The sequence below is a fragment of the Sinocyclocheilus grahami genome, unplaced genomic scaffold, assembly GCF_001515645.1.
Source record: "Sinocyclocheilus grahami isolate Dianchi unplaced genomic scaffold, SAMN03320097.WGS_v1.1 scaffold2795.1, whole genome shotgun sequence".
Lineage (NCBI taxonomy): Eukaryota > Metazoa > Chordata > Actinopteri > Cypriniformes > Cyprinidae > Sinocyclocheilus > Sinocyclocheilus grahami.
Genome location: NW_015507972.1, coordinates 29,601 through 35,600, shown reverse-complemented (window position 1 = coordinate 35,600; position 6,000 = coordinate 29,601). Strand labels below are relative to the sequence as shown.

Genomic DNA, 6,000 nt, shown 5'->3' with positions numbered 1-6,000 from the left:
GTGGCTCTTTCTGCAGATTTTGCTTTAATAAAAAATATAAAAATTTATGAATAAATTAATAAAAACCATATCTAAATTATGCGTTGAATGGTGTATATAATTTCTGCTAAGATAACTTGCTATATGAATGTATTTGGAATGTTTTTAATTAATTATACATGTATTACACAGCATACAGTACATAGGGTTTAGTAGCGGGTGACATTACTATATTGAAGTCCTCCAACCTGAAAGAAGCTCATCAGCATCTTCATACCCAGAATGCTGTTCTTCAGAAAGCACACTTCCTGTTATGGAGTAGAACCATCAGACACATGTTCACAATCACAAATCAGCCAAAACACCCACTTCCTTTGGATCACTCAACACGAATACTCTCATTTCAAATAACACTCAAGGTCCCACAAATAAATCAGTGTGATTTATTCCACTCATCCCTCTGTATAAAGTGATTATCCTGTTGATAACTACAAATCCAATACTATGACAGTTACTCACCCCTCTGAGTGAAGAGACTGTGTCTATTAGTGGGTCTGTGCTGAATCTCCTCATAAACGGCCTCAGTCGTCGTCCTGTGTCTCCTCTTAGAGAGAGCTGTGAGTGTAGACAGACAAACCTGCTGTCAGTTCACAACACATGACTGATCACACACTGAATAAGACACAATATGACAGTCTCTGGATCTCTCCTACCTCTCCTCATCACTCTGTTCTGCTGAATCAGTATAAGCAGTGGCACTAAGAGCAGTAAGAGCACAACTCCCAGAACAATCACAAGCACTGCGGGGACGGAGAGAGACGCTGATGGAGGAGTTTGTGGAGGAGAGACTGATGTTGAGCGCACTGGAAGAGAAGCTGATGTTGTTGTGGCAGGAGTAGTGGACACTGACAAATCTGGAAAATCTGTCAAAACAGGCACAAGCATGTTCAAAACTATGACTATTCTGAATATACCAATATTACACACTTTAAAATGGTCTAAAAATAAATATTATTCCTCAGTATTTTGCTGTGACCTGCACAGGTGAGTCCAGCGTGCTCTTTGTGGGAGCAGTCAGTGTGGTTTTTCAGGGAGAGAGGACAGTCCCACAGGTGAATCTCATTCCCTCTGCACTCGACTCTGTTCAGCCACACAACACCTTCACCAGCACCAAAGACTGAATTCCCATCAGCCCTCAGTGCTGCTCCACAACCCAGCTGCCTGCAGACCACCTGAGCATCGCTGATGTCCCACTGATCATCACAGACTGAGCCCCACACAGCGTTATGATACACCTCCAGCCTCCCAGAGCACCGGCCCTCTCCTCCACTCAGTCTGAGAGGAAGATGCTCTAAAACGCACACATCACAAAGTAGATACATTAATTACCAGCAGAGTACTGTCAGAACAGCGTCTGCACAGGAGTATGTGTGTGATCATTTGTATATTCCAAGATGAAATCCTGCTGGTTTCTCATATTAGAACACCATTATCTTACGTCCCTGTCGAAAAAAACAGCATATGCTGGTTAGATATGTTTTGAAGCATGGCAGCTGGTTTGAGTTGGTTTAAGCTGGTCCTAAGCAACTAGATCCTGCTCAGGACCAGCTCATAACCAGCTTATAACCAGCTCATGACAAACTAAGGACCAGCTTAAAGGGTTAGTTCACCCAAAAATTTAAATTAGCCCATAAATTACTCACCCTCAAGGCATCCTAGGTGTATATGACTTTCTTCTTTCGGACGAATCCAGTCGGAGTTATATTAAAAATTGTCTTTGATCTTTCAAGCTGTTTAATGGCACTCAGCGGGTGTTGCAGTGCATCAGTCCAAAAGAAGTTAAATAAAAAGCTCCCATCCATAAAAAAAAAAATGTCTCACACGGCTCCGGGGGGTGACCAAAGGCCTCCTGTAGCGAATCGATGCGTTTTTGTAAGAAAAATATCCATATTCAAAACGTAATTATCACTTTAATGTAGCTTGTAACAGTTGTACATGGAAGCAGCTCCGAGCTGATGACGTATGAGGTCGGTGTTGCGCATGCGCTGGTGAGTCTCGTGAAAACCAATGTTTGTTAACAGGAGCGAAGGAAGCAAAGTTTCCTTAATTTAGCAAAGGAAAACCAGTCTCCTCTTGGCTTATATCGAAATCCTCTGACATTCTTCTTTACAAATCCTTGTTTTGTACTTCTAATTAGTGACCGTTGTTTTGTTTTGATCTCTCCCCTGCGCTTCCGCGTTCATAACTTCTGAGTGGCGCATGAGCAAAGCCGACTTCATACGTCATTAGCCCGGAGCTGTTTCCGTGTACTACAGTGAGCGCAAACTGGATTAAAGTGATTATTACGTTTTAAATATGGTTATTTTTCTTACAAAAACACATCGATTCACTACAGGAGGACTTTGTTCACCCCCGGAGCTTCTTTTGGACTGATGCGCTGCAACACCCGCTGAGTGCCATTAAACAGCTTGAAAGATCAAAGACAATTTTTAATATAACTCCGACTGGATTCGTCTGATATATGAAAGTCATATACACCTAGGATGCCTTGAGGGCGAGTAATTTATGGGCTAATTTTCATTTTTGGGTGAATTAACCATTTAAACCAGCTGTAACGCTTCAAAACATACCTAACCAGCATGTTCAGGTTTTTTCAACAGGGGTTGCATTCAACATTCATAATTTTCATGGTTGTTTCTGTTAAATGAACTTACCTGAACACGGTCTCTGATGAGGAGATGTGGAGCATGTTAGAGAGCTTTGAGGAGACTCATGGATCTCCTGTTCTGTAACAACAAATAAATTATTATTAAATGTATTCCACACATCTTCTCAAAGCACTAATAAAGGATAACTCTTGTATTGTTTACTGATGGAAAAAGCATCTGTTTTACCTGAGCAGATGATTTTGGCCACTTCATCGTCACCACAGTTATTCTGTCCCCAGAATGAAGATGGACACTGCCATAAAGAGGAATCATGTGGTCGACATGTAAGTTTATCCAGCCAGTTACGAGCTGATTTCACTCTTGATGTAGAATCAGACAAAACACCAGATCTTCCACAGTTCAGCTCTTGACAGATCAGACTCGCTGTGTCTCTGTCCATCTTGTTGTAACACACATTTCCCCAGGATCCATTGTAGAAAACCTCCACATTCCCTTCACAGCCCTCAGTTAACCTGATTTCTTTAAAGTCTACATAAAAAATGTCAATTTTAAAATCACAAATTTGAAAAATGTAAACATTATGGACACTTGAATTTTGAAATGTGTAAAACCTTATACTTAATTTCAGTTTAAACAATTTAGCAGCATGTTTACCTGAGCACACGACTCCTACATCCTCCTTGTGTTGACAGTCATGTTTTCCCCAGCCTGAAGAAGAGCAGCTCCACAGGGACGTCTCTTTCCCCTCACACTCCACCTCATCCAGCCATATGGGTCCAGAACCAGGACCAAACCAGGCTGGTACCTGCTGGTTACTGAGGGCCACTCCACACTGCAGCTGTCTGCACACCACATGGGCATCTTTAATATCCCAGGAGTCATCACACACTGTCCCCCATGAGCCGCTGTGAAAAACCTCCAGCCTCCCTGCACAGTCTCCCCCAGAAGCCACCAGCCTGATGGACCCGTGACCTGATATTAAGAGAAAGAAAAACACATTATTGATCAGTAACAACTGAAGAATCTGCCAATGAAAACTTCCACCTCCCCCTCACACTGTCTCTCTCCAGACAACCGCACCAGACCATCATGAAGAGCCAGAGAGGAATCTGAAATGTGTTAGAATGTAATGAAATGGTGTTTATAATATACATTAAAAAAAAATTCAGTAACATAACGCTCTCAAAGTCAAAAAAGTTTACCAGAGCAGATGACTCCAACATCTCGTCTGTGAGAACATTCAGCTCGACTCCATGAAGAGATGGAACATTCTGAGAGTTTTGTTTCATTCCCGTCACAATCAAACACATCAGCCCAGATTTCACCACTTCCCTCTCCAAACCAGTCTGATCCCACAACAGACACAGCAATCCCACAATTCCGCTGTCTACAGAGGATATTGGCAGCTCTCATATCCCAGCATGCATCACACACTGTGCCCCACTCTTTGAGGAACTGAAGATCCACTCTTCCAGAACAAGTATCTGAGCCATTTATCAGTCTGAGATCAGTGTAACCTGAGCGAAGTAAAGAGAGTTCAGAAACAATGCATAAAACATTCTTAAGCTAAGCTGTTATTAGATTGATCACATTATAACTCAAACCTAAGACATGACCTAGTATCAAAAACAAATTAAGAGATGCTGAATATTGATACTTAACCAGAGCAGATCAGGCCCACAATGTTGTGAAATGTGCAGTTGTGTTTGAGTGATGATACTGAACAGAATGAAATATGAGATTCATTTCCTCTGCACTGAATCTCTTGTGTCCACATCTGAGCGATTCCTTTGCCAAAAGCAGCTGCTCCCAGCACCTGTACAGGAGCCCCACAGTCCAGCTCTCTACACACAACCTCTGCATCCTGCTGGTCAAAGGCAGCATCACACACTGAAACCCATGTCTGATCATGAAGTATCTCTAACCTCCCAGAGCAAAGATTAGACCCATCAGCAAGTCTGGAGCGTTTATGACCTGTTTATATTGCATAAAAGTGAGCATTAGGTGAGCAGGTTTTGGATGTGGCAAGTTTTACATCCAATTACATTTTCTACATATATACATTTTTAAATGTTTGCTGTAATACATAATGAAAGGGTTTTCTAAATGAATTTCCCAAAAATGAAAATTGTAATCTCATTGTAGTTGTTATTCCCTGAAAATGCTTCTTGAAGCTGGACAGTTGAGGTCACCAATGCCTTTAACTATGGATGGTGTACTGTAAATAAATCTTTAAATCATTGTGAAAATGCAGTAAAATAATCATGGCAAATTTACATTATTTTGAAGATGCCTAATTTTTAAGGTAATTAATTCTAAGAATAAAACAGACATGTTTAAATTGGATATGCCGCTAACCACATCCAAAAATATTTATCTTTATTTTCTTACATAATCAAGACAACATTATAAGAAAGTGAGGAATGCTTTGAGGTTTAACTTTATTTACCTGAGCATATAAGACCAGCATCATGATTATGAGTGCAGACAGGTTTATTCCATCCTGCTGACCCACAGTTCTTCAGTGTAGACTCTGTTCCTAAACACATTAAAACACTCATCCAGATTGGTCCTGATCCTTGACCAAAATGGGCAAGACCCAGAGCATCTACAGGTTCTCCACAGTCCAGCTCTCTACACACCACTGCAGCATCAGCCAAATCCCAACCAGCACCACACACTGTTCCCCACTGACCTCTATGAAGAACCTCTACTCTGCCAGCACAAGGACTGTTACCATTTACCAGTCTCACATGCATTACATCTAAGAGAGAGGGAAATAGAGAGAAAGACAGAGACTAAATTCAATCAATCAATCATTCTAAAGAGATGTCATCGTGTTTTAAATTGTTATAACTACTAGGATTCATATTTTAATTAATGTCTTGATGGATTTGTTTCAGCTTTTGTCTTCTCCAGATGTTAACTGATGGACTGGAGTGCTGTGGATTACTTGTGGACTATTGTGATGTTTTTATCAGCTGATTGGACACCAAAAAAAAAAAAAAAAAAAAAAATAGATTTACAGTGTTAGATTTTTATGAATTTTAGTTTATTCTTTGAAGCTGTGGGTGTGGTGAGGGCCACACCAAGTGCAATGGGACACATATGATCCTAGTTATGCTACTAATTTCTCTCATATTAATCTTACCAGCACACAGAAGCGCCTGGTGATCATCATGAGAGCAGCTGTGTTTCTGTGATGCTGGACACAATCGAATCTGAGACTCATTTCCTCTGCACTGAATCTCTTGTGTCCACATCTGAGCGTCTCCTTTGTCAAAAGCAGCTGCTCCCAGCACCTGTACAGGAGCCCCACAGTCCAGCTCTCTACACACAACCTCTGCATCCT

General features: G+C 41.1%; 1 pseudogene; it reads right to left on the bottom strand.

Annotated features, from left to right (window-relative positions):
* Positions 1–227: 227 nt before the first annotated feature.
* The window catches only part of LOC107575661 (scavenger receptor cysteine-rich type 1 protein M130-like), a 31,262-nt pseudogene continuing 25,489 nt past the window's right edge, over positions 228–6,000 (bottom strand).